This window comes from Tachyglossus aculeatus, chromosome 3, assembly GCF_015852505.1.
Source record: "Tachyglossus aculeatus isolate mTacAcu1 chromosome 3, mTacAcu1.pri, whole genome shotgun sequence".
In the NCBI taxonomy this organism is placed as follows: domain Eukaryota; kingdom Metazoa; phylum Chordata; class Mammalia; order Monotremata; family Tachyglossidae; genus Tachyglossus; species Tachyglossus aculeatus.
In genome coordinates this window covers 65,523,063-65,537,559 of record NC_052068.1, presented here as the reverse complement: position 1 = coordinate 65,537,559, position 14,497 = coordinate 65,523,063, and the positions used below count along the sequence as shown (strand labels likewise).

Here is a 14,497-nt window from a genome sequence, read left to right as displayed (position 1 = left end):
ACTTCCATGAGGATAACAAATGGAGTTGTAAACAGAGTCCCCAGGTGAGATGATCCAACACAACTAAGGCCAGGAAGGTGAATATGTCTAACAACTCTGTTATATTGTCCTCTCCCAAGAGCTTAGTAAAATGCTCTGCACCCAGGAAGCGCTCAATAAATATGATTGATTGATTGACTGATTGAAAGAGGGGGTCAGGGTACTTTCCTTTATGGGGAAGTTGGGGGCAGGAGGAGCATGGGGGAAGTCGGGTAGAGAGGAGGGCAGAAAGTAAGTGAGCAGGGGAAGTTGAAAGTAGAGAGGAAGCGAGCAGAGGAAGTTGTGGGGTCAGTACTACTCCCTTAATTTATATTTGATGAACAGGGTTTGCACCCAGAAAAATCTGGTCCATTGTGGCTTCCTACCTATAAAAGGAAATGGGGAATGAAGATGAAAGATTCCAGAGATGGAGGCTGCAGCACGAAGTAGAGCTCAGGAATCCCAGCATCCAATCCTATGTGAAATACTCTATGAGGTCCTGAGCAGTGATCTTAGTAAAGGGTTCAAAAGTGCAGAGCTGTTCAGAAGCTATCAGGTAATAGTAATATTAATAATAATAATGATGGTATTTCCTCTTCTCCCATTCTCTTCTATTTCATCCTTGCACTAGGATTTGCATCATTTATTCACTCCACCCTCAGCCCCATAGAACTTACGTACACCCATACTTTAGTTAATTTATTGATATTAATGTCTATCTCCCACTCGAGACCATAAGCTCATAGTGGGCAGGCCACAAGTGTCTACTATTGTGTTACACTGTACTCTCCCAAGCGCTTAGTACAACGCTTTGCACACAGTAAGCATTCAATAAATACGATGGACTGGTGATTGATTATTTGTTAAACGCTTACTTCGTGCCAAGCACTGTACTAAGCTCTGGGGTAGAGACGTGATAATCAAGTTGGATACAATCCCTATCTACATGGGGCACAAAGTCTAAGTAAGAGGGAGAACAGGTATTGAGCCCCCGTTTTCTAGAGAAGTTAAGTGACTTGCCCAGGTTGGTACAGATTAGGATCCACAACCTTTGACTCCCAACCCCATGCTTTTTCCACTAGGCCACGCTGCTTCCCATATAATTGTCCACATACAGTTGTCCTTTTATTCCTACTTTCTACGTAGACTGTGAGTCCCGTGTGGGACAGGGACTCTGTTCAACCTGGTTAACTTGTATTTACCCCAGTGCTTAGAACAGTGCTTGGCACTTCATCAGTGCTTAACCAATACCATCATTATTAATTGTTATTATAGTATTCAAAGGCTTCTAAACTGGATAAATTCTTCACTAAGTTGAGAAACCACAGCCAAAGTCGGCAGAGCAATCTTTTACTTAATCAGCGTCTTGCGCAATGTATTAGCTTACTACAACTCATATAGCTTTTTTGTTTGTTCATCTGTTTGTTTTATGGTATTTAATAATAATAATGATGGCATTTATTAAGTGCTTACTATGTGCAAAGCACTGTTCTAAGCACTGGGTCTCGCCTGTCCGACCGTCGACCCCTGGCCCACGTCCTCCCCCTGGCCTGGAATGCCCTCCCTCTGCACATCTGCCAAGCTAGCTCTCTTCCTCCCTTCAAAGCCCTACTGAGAGCTCACCTCCTCCAGGAGGCCTTCCCAGACTGAGCCCCCTTTTTCCTCTCCTCCTCCCCATCCCCCCCGCCCTATCTCCTTCCCCTCCCCACAGCACCTGTATATATGTTTGTACAGATTTATTACTCTATTTTACTTGTACATATTTACTATTCTATTTATTTTCTTAATGATGTGCATCTAGCTTTATATCTATTTATTCTGATGACTTGACACCTGTCCACATGTTTTGTTTTGTTGTCTTTCTCCCCCTTCTAGACTGTGAGCCCGTTGTTGCGTAGGAACCGTCTCTATATGTTGCCGACTTGTACTTCCCAAGCGCTTAGTACAGTGCTCTGCACACAGTAATACTTATGGCGTTTATTAAGCACAATGCACTGTACTAAACGCTTGGGAGGATACAAGCAAATTGGGTTGGATATAGTCCCTGTCCCACGTGGGGCTCACAATTTCAATCCCCATTTTACAGACAAGTAACTGAGGCACAGAGAAGTTAAATGCTTACTAGGTGTCAAACACTATTGTAAGTCCTAGGATAGGAACAAGTTAATTAGGTCATACTCAGTCCCTGTCCCTCATGGGGCTCACAGTCTAAGTAGGAGAGAGAACAGATATTTAATCCCCATTTTACAGTTGAGGGACTGAGGCACAGAGAAGTTAAGTGATTTGCCCAAGGTCACATAGCAAGGAATTGATTGAGCTGGGATTAATCAATCAATGGTGTTTATTGAGTGTTTACTATTTGCTGAGCACTGTACTATGCACTTGGAACAATACAATACAGCAGAATTAGCAGTCACATTCCTTGCCCGCAATGAGATAACAGTCTAGAGGACTGTAATGGTCTTTCCACTAGGCTATGCTGTTTCTCTAGATAGCTAATATTGTGCTGCTATGTTCTAGAATTGTTCTGAATTACTTGGACAAAGATTGAACAACACTTTAGTGATGTTTAAAATTAGAGTATAGCGCTTGTAAAATCATATAAGCATGGCTTAGTGGAAAGAGCATGGGTTTGGGAGTCAGAGGATCTGGTTTTTAATACCTTCTCTGCCAATTGCTTGCTGTGTGACCCTGGGCAAGTCACTTAACTTCTCTGTGCCTCAGTTTCCTCAACTGAAAAATGGGGATTCAAAACCTGTTCTCCCTTCTATTTAGAGTGTGAGCTCCACCTGGGCAAGGACTGTGTCCAAGTTGATTGATTTGCATCTATCCCAGCATTTAGAACAGTGCTTGACATATAGCACTTAGCAAATGTAATACTACCACTACCGCTACCACTACTATTACTACTAATATCATATAACATTTCCAAAGGTCCTTGAAATAATCCTAATTTATCATGTGCAAAAAATCTGTAGGAAAACATACCCTACTGTATAGTCATTTCCAATTCAACCACATTTTTTATGGTATTTGTTAAGCACTCACTATGTGCCAGACACTGTTCTTAGCACTGGGGTAGATGCAAGCTAATCAGATTGGATGTAGTCTGTGTCCCACATTCATTCAATTGTATTTATTGAGTGCTTACTGTGTGCAGAACACTGTACTAAGCGCTTGGGAAGTACAAGTTGGCAACATAGAGAGATGGTCCCTACCCAACAACGGGCTCACAGACTAGAAGGGGGATGAAACTCACAATCTTAATCCCCATTTTACAGATGAGCTAACAGAAGCACAGAGAAGTGAAGTGACTTGCCCAAGGACACACAGCAGGAGAGTGGTGGTGCTGGTATTAAAACCAAGTCCTCTGTCTCCCAGGCCCATGCTCTATCCATAGACCATGCTGCTTTTCATTTTCAAGGAACATAACCCTGCTGTATCATGATATTTTAGTGTTTCTCTCACCAGCTAGACTGTAAGATCCCCTAGGGCGGGGATCATGTCTACTAACTCTATTGTATTCTTCCAAGGGCTTAGAACAGTGCTCTACACCGTGTAAGTGCTTACTAAATGCCATTGATTGGTTATTCCTGTTCAGTCAGGTTTGCCATAATGTGGGTTTTCACTGTATGCTTTGTGCAGAATGCAGCTGCAGATGTAGAAATATTCTGCTTGTGGTCAGGGATTGTCTCCATTTGCTGTATGGTACTTTCCAAGCCCTTAGTAAAGTGCTCTGCACACAGTAAGCACTCAAATAATACAGTTGAATGAATGGAATAAATGAATGCTGATAATAATACTAATAATGGCATTTATTAAGCACTTACTATGTGCAAAGCACTGTTCTAAGCGCTGGGGAAGTTACAAGGTGATCAGGTTGTCCCCCGGGGGGCTCACAGTCTTAATCCTCATTTTACAGATGAGGGAACTCAGGCACAGGGAAGTGAAGTGACTTGCCCAAAGTCACACAGCTGACAAGTGGCGGAGCCAAGGTTTGAACCCATGACCTCTGACTCCAAAGCCCGGGCTCTTTCCACTGAGCCACATAAGTCTATGTGGATGCAGTGTCAGCAGAAACAATTGCATGCATTTGTCTCTGGGCTTGTGGTGAGCACTGTAATGTATGTTTCCCTTAGCAGAGAGCAATAATCCAATGGATATGAAGGGGAAGGGGGTTTCAGGTAGAAAGGAGGGTGAGAGCAAGAGGTCAGGGGTGGGAGAGATAAGAATGAAGCATAGCGAATAGATTGGCTTGAGAGGAACCATGAAGTGCGAGCTGAGGTATAGTAGGAGAAGAGAGTGGAAAAATAGGGGAGGGAGACAGTTGATTTAGTGCTTAAAGCTATTGGTGAGGAGTTTCTGCTTGATGCCAAGAGGGATGGGCAGTCAAGGGACGTTTCTGTGGATCAGGGAGTTGTGCGTGTAACAATATTTCAGAAAAATGATTCAGGTAGCAGAGTGAAGTGTGGACTGGAGAAGGGAGAGACTGGAGTCAGGAAGGTTAACAGTAAGGCTGATGCAGCTTTTGATTCGGGATGTGGTATGTTTGAAGGTAGAGGGGAAGGAGCCAGCAGAGTGTGAGTGTCTGAGGATGTGGTCATGGAGGGAAGAGAAGGTGGAAGCAGGTTTTTAGAAGGAGTGAAGGGATGGAGTCAGAGGCACAGGTGGAGGGGTGGATTTCTAAAGTCGGTAGGAGACCTCCCCTTGAGATGGGAAAGGATGGTGGGGTATGAGAGAGCTGGTGAGATGAGGGGGTCATTTGGGAAGATCACTGACATCTAATGTTTTTGATTTTGTCAACAAAATTGCTGGCAAGGTTTTTGGGGATCAGAGAGAGGGCACTTGAAGGTGTCAGTGGGGGAGTTAAATAGTCGGTCAGGGCAATAAGTAAGAATGTCAATAAGGGAAAAGTAGTGTTACTGAGAAGAAGAAAGGGGATCTGCCACTTGTCAGCTGTGTGACTTTGGGCAAATCACGTAACTTCTTTGGGCCTCAGTTCCCTCATCTGTAAAATGGGGATTAAGACTGTGAGTCCCACATGGGACAACCTGATCACCTTGAATCCTCCCCAGCGCTTAGAACAGTGCTCTGCATGTAGTAAGTGCTTAACAAATGCCATCATTATTATTGTTATGGCAGGAAAGGGTGACCAGAGTTGGCTTGGTGCCTGAGTTTCTGCCAACGGTTATCCCCGGTGTATGCTCAGAAGTGGAGGAAGTGTACTATAAAGAGGATCTGGGGGTGTAGGGGGATGGCAGTGTGATATCAACAGAAGGACGGGGGAGTGAATGAGTTGAGTTCTCATGAAAAAGCAGAGTTTAGAGTGTAGATTCAGGTATCAAAAGAGAGGAGGTTGTGTTAGGTGTCCAAATGGGTCATTATGGACTGGGGCAAGTGGAGCAAATAAGCTCAAAGAAATTTCTCCAAGATCATTCCTTTCCTGTTTCCCGTCATGTTTCTTCAGATATCGACCCAGGTCCAGCCTGTGCCTTTCAAGTCTTTGAGCTCCGAACCTGAACATTTCCCACCGTTGTCTCTATTTTCCAAAAGGCTGCCCCCTTTCCTGTCTCTGATGGGCACTCCCACATCCACCACGTCAGGTGGGCCTTGGGTTTATTAACAAGTGAGATCATTCCTCCTCTTCCTCCTCCTCCTTCTACTCTTTCTTATAATAATGATGATGATGAAAATAATAATAATGACATTTGTTAAGCGCTTACTATATGCAAAGCACTATTCTAAGCACTGGGGAGAATACAAGGTGATCAGCTTGTCCCATGTGAGGCTCACCGTCAATCCCCATTTTCCAGATGAGGTCACTGAGGCACAGAGAAGTTAAGTGACTTGCCCAAAGTCACACAGCTGACAATTGGCGGAGCTGGGATTTGAACCCATGACCTCTGACTCCAAAGCCCGGGCTCTTTCCACTGAGCCACGCTGCTTTTCTATGATGATGATGCTATTTGCTAAGCGCTTACTATGTATCAAGCACTGTTCTAAAGCGCTGGGGTAGATACAAAATAATCATTTGGATGCAGTTCTCCCCCTTTTCCTTCTCGTCCTTCCTGTGACAGGCCACCTTGATACCTCCACCACACCTCTGATGCCCAGACTTCATTGCCCCTCCAGTTCTGGAAGTTTCCAGATGACCCACTCTCCATTAGATGCCTTCAGTGCTCCTCAGCAGCCCTATCTACCAACCGAGTTGGGCTGCTCCCTCCCAATCCATGCTCTACATCTAACTACTGGAAAGAGTGACCGGCAGTGTGGTCAGTCCGATTTTGTACCGGAAAATCTGGTTTCCAGCTAGTCTGTCTCCATCCAATATGAATACAGCAGTGGACTCTTTTATGACTGGGATTTTAATTTTGATTCTCAGCACCCAACCTTCCTTCCTCTGTGGATCCTGCTGCTGAATCCCGCAGCTCAGACACCGTGCCCGAGTTCACGTGGACTTGGAAAGGCAATATGATGGCCCTGGAGCAGTGGATGGGGGCCTGGGTCACCCCAGAAAATGCTCCAGGCTTGGGTGGGATTGACTTGCTTCCACAAAATGGCACCTCTCTTGTGGACTCACATTCCGCAGCCTGCCTGGTGTGACACACGTGAAGACATGTTTTTGGTGCTCACAAGGGCCGCCAGAGACCATCCTGCTGCCCAAAGGGGCCAAGGGAACAGCAGCCGAAATAGCTTATCCGAGGAGAAGCAGGAAGGAGTCAGCATTAAATGTAGAAGAGAAGGCCACACTAATTGCCCCTTAGGCCTGTGTGCACAGGAGTTAATTCGGGCAACCAAATGTTTCCTTTTCTTTTCTCTTTCTTTTTTTTTTTTGTTTTAAGGGGAGGAAAATAGAACTGTTAATACTTTCCCTCCAGGTGGGAGATTCTTGGGACTTTCTCTTCCGATTCCAGGGTTGAAGCCAAACCAAATAAGAGCTGTCCACTTGCTGGCTGAGGCTGGGGCCAGCTCTGTCCGCAAACAGACCGGGAGTGTCTTGGAGGAGAAGGGAAGAGTGGCCGGCCTGTCTGCTGGACCTGTTTCAAGTCTGATGGGATGAGGATGGGAAAGCCCTAGGGACGTCTTCTCAGCCAGGATGCCTGCCTGCCTCAGGCTTTATGGAGGCCCCAGCTGAATGAACCAAGGACCCTTCAATGATCATAGGGTCTTCAAGCCCTCCAGAGACCCTCTGGGCCATTCCCCTGCCTCCAAGCCAGACTGCCCACAACCCAACCCTGATGATGACAGCCCCAACTCCTGAATATCGTATTTTAATTCACCACAGTACCACGCTGGTATTTTTCAAATTGACCCAACTTAATTGACTCATGGGCAGCTTTTGGTCCACTGTGATGCCCTTCCTCCCCAGGTGTTTTTCTGCCATATTTGGGCTTATTTGAGCCTTTCTCATCCTCACTGGGGGTTTAATTTTCACCACTAAGTTCACTAGCCAATATTTGTGCTTATGCTGTGGAGTCATCTCCGACTCATAGCGACTCAATGGACACATTTCTCTCAGAACTCCCCACCTCCATCTGCAATCATTCTGGTAGTGTATCTATAAAGTTTTCTTGGTAAAAATGCAGAGTGGTTTACCATTGCCTTCTTCCAAGCAGTAAACTTGAGTCTCCACCCTCAACTCTCGCCCATCCAGCTGCTGCCTAGCACAAGTGAATTTTGAGTTGTAGCAGATTATCTTCCACTCTTTAGCCACTGCCCAAGCTAGGAATGGAATGGATTTTGCCTTTGTTTGACTCTCCCTTCCACTGTCGAGACTGGTAGAGTACTAGAAACTCTCCAGGTGCGAACCTGAGAGAGTAGCCAAAACTAGTGTCCAGAAAATTTCTTCCCTAATGCTCCTGATTGGTCTAAGTTGCCTTATAGCTCCCTAAATGTTGGTAACTTTACCTAGTCTAGTATTGACTGGTTTGACGTCTGACTTTTTTCTTTCCTGCTGCAGATTCCCTTGTTCCCACCTCTCAGAGGCAACAGGCAGAGGGGAAAGACAGAAGAGGCATTGGTGGAAGTTGGGTGGACCTGCATTGTCCTGTTATGCCTCTTGCCCTTGTTTGAGTGCCCCAAAGCTCTTGTGCCCCATCACAAGGACATTCTGCTCATATGAGTTGGCCCTTCCTTGCTCCTGGGCATTACAAGCTTGTTGTGGGCAGGACATGTGTCTGTTTATTGTTATATTGTATTCTCTGCCCTCAGTAAGCGCTCAACAAATATGATTGACAAAAACCACCCTCTCCCACAGACAGAATGACCTTTGTGGTGCTTGCAGGACAGGGATTGTGTCCATCCTGGTCATTCATCTCTTTATTCACTCCTCCCTCAGCCCTAGAGCACTTATGTACATCCCCCTAATTTATTTATTTCATTCATTCATTCAATCATATTTATTGAGCGCTTACTGTGTGCAGAGCACTGTACTAAGTGCTTGGGAAGTACAAGTTGGCAACATATAGAGATGGTCCCTACCCAACAATGGGCATTAATGGCTGTCTCCCCCTGTAGACTGTAGACTCCTTGTGGGCAGGGAATGTGTCTTCCAACTCTGTTATATTGAACTCTCTCAATGCTTAGTACTGAGCTCTGCATATAGTAAGTGCTCAATAAGTATGATTGATTGAGTGATTTCTTGATTATCTCGTATCTATCCCAGCAAATTGACAATTGACAAATACCATGATTATTATTAATATTACTAATATCATTGCTATTATCATCATAATTAAGTGCTTAGTACAGTGCTCTGCACACAGTAAGCACTCAATAAATATGATTGAATGAATGAATCATAATGAGAAGGCCCACTTAACCCTTTCTCAAACCTCAGAGTGCTTTGGTGACCCACAATTCCCTGTGAGTAGAAACAGGAGAGGGAAAAGCAAGCAACATACCAACAAATAGATATGTTGGTAGTCTTGGAGCCCGTTGTTGGGTAGGGATTGTTTTGGTTGCCAAATTGTACTTTCCAAGTGCTTAGTACAGTGCTGTGCACACAGTAAGCACTCAATAAATACGACTGAATGAATGAATGAATGTTGTACTCTCCCAGGTACTTAGTACAGTACTCTGCACGAGTAAATGCTCAATAAATACCAGTGATTGATTGAAGAGTGACTTCATAATAATGATAATTATTATTTTTATTGTTATTATTATAATAATTTTGATCCCAGTCACACTGCCCGGAAGGTATACCCTATCCTTCCATGGCTTCTTTCACTGAGGCAATCAATCAATCAACCAATCAATGGTATTTATTATGTGCAAAGCATCTAAGCCCCTCTCAGGGTACTGTCCCTCTAGACTGCAAACTCACTGTGGGCAGGGAACGTTTTCTACCAACTCTGTTATACTGTGTTCCCCAAGTAATAATAATAATAATAATAACGGCATTTATTAAGCACTTACTGTGTACAAAGCACTGTCCTAAGTGCTGAGGAGTTTACAAGGTGATCAGGTTGCCCCACATGGGGCTTACAGTCTTAATCTCCATTTTACAGATGAGGTAACTGAGGCCCAGAGAAGTTAAGTGATTTGCCCAAAGTCACACAGCTGACAAGTGGCAAAGCCGGGATTTGAACCAATGACCTCTGATTCAAAAGCCAATGCTCTTTCCACTGAGCCACACTGCTTCCCATAAGTACTTTGTAAAGTGCACTGTGCATAGTAAGCACTCAATAATTAAGACTGATTGATTGATTGCCCTTCTACAGAGATGATTAGGGAGAAGGTACGATCAACTCTGCTTTCTCTGAGGCACAAGAAGTGCAGTAGAGAGAAGACCCTAGAGAGGAGCCCTGTGGGATCCACTGACCAGGTGACATTGCTTCTCCTGAATCCCAGAGCATATTGTCCATGAAATTGCTGGTCTGAAGTGAAAAGGCCAAGCTTCTGAGTCCAGAAACCCAGCTTATTGCTGGGACTTTGTGCTTTCAAAACACATTTCCCTGCCTTTTCCTTGCATCCTAAGAGAGAAGGCTACCGGAAAGTATGTCTCCCCAACCCTTTGACTGGCTTCTTGCCTTGTGGAGACCTAGGCAGAGCTGGGTGGGTGATTGTGGGCTACTGCCATTGCTCTTCAGCTCATTCAGCACGGACCCCAGGAGGCATGGAACAGCCCATAATGGCATTTCAATGGTACTTGTTAAGTACTTACTATGTGCCAGGCATAGTACTAAACACAGGGGTAGATACAAACTAATCAGGATGGACATAGTCCACATCCACTGAGCCCCTTCCTTCCTCTCCCCCTCGTCCCCCTCTCCATCCCCCCATCTTACCTTCTTCCCTTCCCCACAGCACCTGTATATATGTATATATGTTTGTACATATTTATTACACTATTTATTTATTTTACCTGTACATATCTATTCTATTTATTTAATTTTGTTAATATATTTGGTTTTGTTCTCTGTCTCCCCCTTTTAGACTGTGAGCCCACTGTTGGGTAGGGACTGTCTCTATATGTTGCCAACTTGTACTTCCCAAGCGCTTAGGACAGTGCTCTGCACACAGTAAGCACTCAATAAATACGATTGATTGATTGATTGATTGATCCCACGTGGGGCTCAGATTCTTAATTCCCATTTTACAGAGGAGGTAACTGAAGCACAGAGAAGTTAAATGACTTGCCCAGGGTCACTCAGCAGACAAGGAGCGGAGTCAGGATTAGAACCCAGGTCCTTTTGACTGCCAGGTCTGTACTCTATCTGTTGGGCCTTGCTGTTTCTCAGAATCACAGATGAGTTTCTCGATAGGAGTGGGGACTGCCTGAATCCACCCAGCCACCTGACCCTGTCAATAACCGTCAATAACTGTCACTGTTCTCTAGGGAACTGAGGGCTCAGAAGGGTGAGCCCCACCTCCACTCCTCCTCAGATTAACTACATCCACTTCCTCTCTGGCTGTCTCAGTTTTCCTGATTTCCAAAAGGAGAGAACTGTTTGTTCTCTAGGGTGGTTGCAGGGAGAGTTTATCCTGGCAGTGTTCTTTAGAGACCCCCTTAGGAAAGGAGCTAATTAATTCAGAGCTTTTGTTCTCATCGTTTACAGCCAGATGGTTGTCAGCAGAACCCACCGGATCCTGGAAGTGGCTGGGGAGCCAGCAGAGTTTAGTTTAAAGAGCAGAAGAAGGAAGGAGAGATGGAGGCCTCATTGTAAATTACCCACAAAGACATTCACAACAAAACATTAATCTTTCCATATGTGGAATGTCTTTCCCCGCTGAACCAGAGATATGTTTTTTTCTTATTCAGGTGGGAAAAACAAAGGAGAAACAAAGGAGAAACAAAGGAGAAACAAAGGGAGTCTGGGAGATAAGTGATACGGGTTGCAGAAGCAGCCTGGCCTAGAGGAAAGAGCATGGGCCTGAGAGTTAGAGGACCTGGGTTCTAATCCCATATCCACCACGTACTTGCTGTGTGATGTGTGCTTCCCACGCTGCGGGAAGCAGCGTGGCTCAGTGGAAAGAGCACGGGCTTTGGAGTCAGAAGCTGTGGGTTCAAATCCCGGCCCCGCCACTTGTCAGCTGTGTGACTTTGGGCAAGTCACTTCACTTCTCTGGGCCTCAGTTCCCTCATCCTTAAAATGGGGATGAAGACTGTGAGCCCCTCGTGGGACAACCTGATTACCTTGTATCTACCCCAGCGCTTAGAACAGTGCTTTGCACATAGTAAGCACTTAACAAATACCAACATTATTATTATTATTATGTTGGGCAAGTCACTTCACTTCTCTGTGTCTCAGTTTCCTCATCTGTAAAACGAGGATTCAATACCCGGTCGCCCTCCTATTTAGACTGTGACTTTATTCATTCATTCAATCATATTTATTGAGCACTTACTGTGCAGAGCACTGTACTAAGTGCTTGGAAAGTACAATTAGGCAACAGAGACAATCCCTACCCAACAACTGGCTCACAGTCTAGAAGGGGGAGACAGACAAAAAACAAAACCAAAAAAGTAGAAAGGCATCAATAGTGTCGATACAAATAAATAGAATTATAGCTATATACACATCATTAATAAAATAAATATAATAATAAAATAATAAATAGGTATGTATATACATAAGTGCTGTAGGGCAGGGAGGGGGTAGAGCAGAGGGAGGGAGTAGGGGCGATGGGGAGGGGAGGAGGAGCAGAAGAAAAGGGGGGATCAGTCTGGGAAGGCCTCCTGGAGGAGGTGGGTTTTAATGATCTTGTATCTACCCCAGCACTCAGTGCTTGACACATAGTAAGCACTTAACAAATACCACAAGTTTTCTACATCATATGCAATGCCCAACTCTCTCCTCTATCAGGCAACAGCCAACAACTTCAGTCAATCAATCAGTTGTATTTATGAGCACTTACCATACACAGGGCACATTACTAAGCGCTTGGGAGAGACATTCCCCTCCCACGATGAGTTTACAGTCTAAGGGGGACTGTAAATAAATAAATTACAGATATAAGTGCTTTGGGGCCGAGGGGTAAATAAAGGTAGCAAATCAGGGTCAACTGGGAGTGGGAAAAGAGGAATTGAGGGCTTAATCAGGGAAGGCCTCTTGGAGTAGTTGTCCAAGATGTCCTAGTTGTCTTCAATGAGGTTTTGAAGGTGGAGGGAGTGATAGTCTGTCAAATATGAAGAAGGGCGTTCCAGGCCAGAAGGAGGATGTGGACAAGCGATCGGTGGTGAGATAGACGAAATCGAGGTACAGTGAGTAGGTTGGCATTAGAGGAGCGAAGTATGTGGTCTGTGTTGTAGGAGGAAATCGGGGAGGTAAGTAGGAAGGGGCAAGGTAAGTGGATGGTAAGGAGTTTCTGTTGGTTGTTGAGGTGAATGGGCAACCAAGCCCCCCAAGGGGTAGGGGCCAGATCCTGGCCCTCCAGGAGCAACAAGACAACTCAGGCCAAACTTTAGATCATCCCATTCACTGGTACAGAAGAGGGGGAAGAAAATGTGTTCCTTCTACGGTAGGGTTTAAAAGTGTGTTCCTTCTACACTAGGGTTTAAGGTAGCACCTTATTTTAGCTGGGAGGGATTATGTGAACAGAGGGTTTACTCTCTTTCTGAGACATTTTGGTAGGGTTGGTTGGTGGCCTGATTGGACTCATGTCCCCCCTGCTTTTCCACTCTTTGACTGGCAATTTCTAACCTTTTCTCCGTTACTGGCCCTCTTTTCGAGGCTACAGAAAGCTCCCATTTCCAGGTTCCCACAGCCTCCAATTTTCTTGTTGTGATGTTTATAGCAGTTTCAGATGACCCCCACTGCTAATTCCTCCCAGCTTTCCACTGCAGGAGATCCAGCTGAACTCTGTGAGCTTTCAAGTTTCCCAATCAAGAGGTGGAAAAGAATAACAGAGATTTCCCCCTTCCCCTTCTTCCGGGAACCCTCCCGGTACTCCTCCCCTCAGCCTTCCCCTTCCCAGGACCCTCCCCTCACCCCTTTCTTTCGGCAAGCACAATGTGTTGAGAGGGGCCTGGGTCAAAGAACTGCTGATTGCTGGGACTAGGAAAGAGTCAAAGAAGCCCTGGAGGGGAAGAGGAGGCAGCTTTCCAAGTGGAAACAAAAGCAACAATGGGATTAAACCCAAAGGAAAAGCCCTTTAAGTAACACAAGACAGGAATGGGGGTCACAGTGGGTTAAGCGGCATTCTGTCTAAATAAAGGGTGAAATCCTGCCAAAGGAAGCTTTTGGCTCAGCTCTCCCTGTTGCTGTTTCTCTCACTCATTCTCTCTTCTACCTAATCCAAGTATTTTGATTATCGTAGTGTCTCATGATTTCACTACCACACATACATATCTATCTCTAGGACCGTGAGCCTCCTGTGAGACAGGGAAGGTATCTAACCTGATTAACTGGTTTCTACCCCAATATTTAGAACATAGCAAGCACTAAACAAAAAACACAATTGTTAATAAATACCATAATAATAATAGTAATAATAATTATTATTTCTAATTGAGCTCTCTCTGTCTCTGGGTCTCTTTCTGTGTCTCTCTCCCTTTCCTCCCCACTGCCCCTCGAGACTATTAGCCACACCACAAGGCCTTCTTAGCTTCTTCCAAGTCTGCTGGAATAAGGAAGATGTCTTGGATTTATTAAAATCAGTCCCATATTGTGGCCAGATGCTCCTCAGCAAGTGAAGCGATCATGAGAGAAACCAAGTGTGGGTGGGGCAAAATGATTCTATATCCTCCAAACCCAAGCTGTGAACTGACAGGAAAGTCCTAGACCTTTTTGAAAAATGCCTTTTCCATTCCCGAACCTCTCTTTGTTCCATCAATGCCCCTTCTGTCCTCCCAAATCAACATTCAGTTGTGCTGTTTCCAAACACATTTTTGTAAACTTCCACGTCTCACTCTGGGGCCAGCCAATTTGACTGTTCTGGACTGTCTCTCCGCACAGGGGAGTGAAGAGGGAGAGAATCCAGGGGCCTGAGGCAACCTGGGTCTAAACCACCTTCTTGCAGGAGATTGAAAATG

At 45.0% G+C, this 14,497-nt stretch overlaps 1 non-coding gene across 1 annotated transcript; it reads right to left on the bottom strand.

The window, feature by feature from the left end:
• Window positions 1–7,698: 7,698 nt before the first annotated feature.
• On the bottom strand, window positions 7,699–7,837 carry LOC119926381. The gene has a single exon (XR_005450262.1). It is a non-coding gene; the product is annotated as a small nucleolar RNA SNORA7 (small nucleolar RNA).
• Between the last annotated feature and the right edge of the window lie 6,660 nt (window positions 7,838–14,497).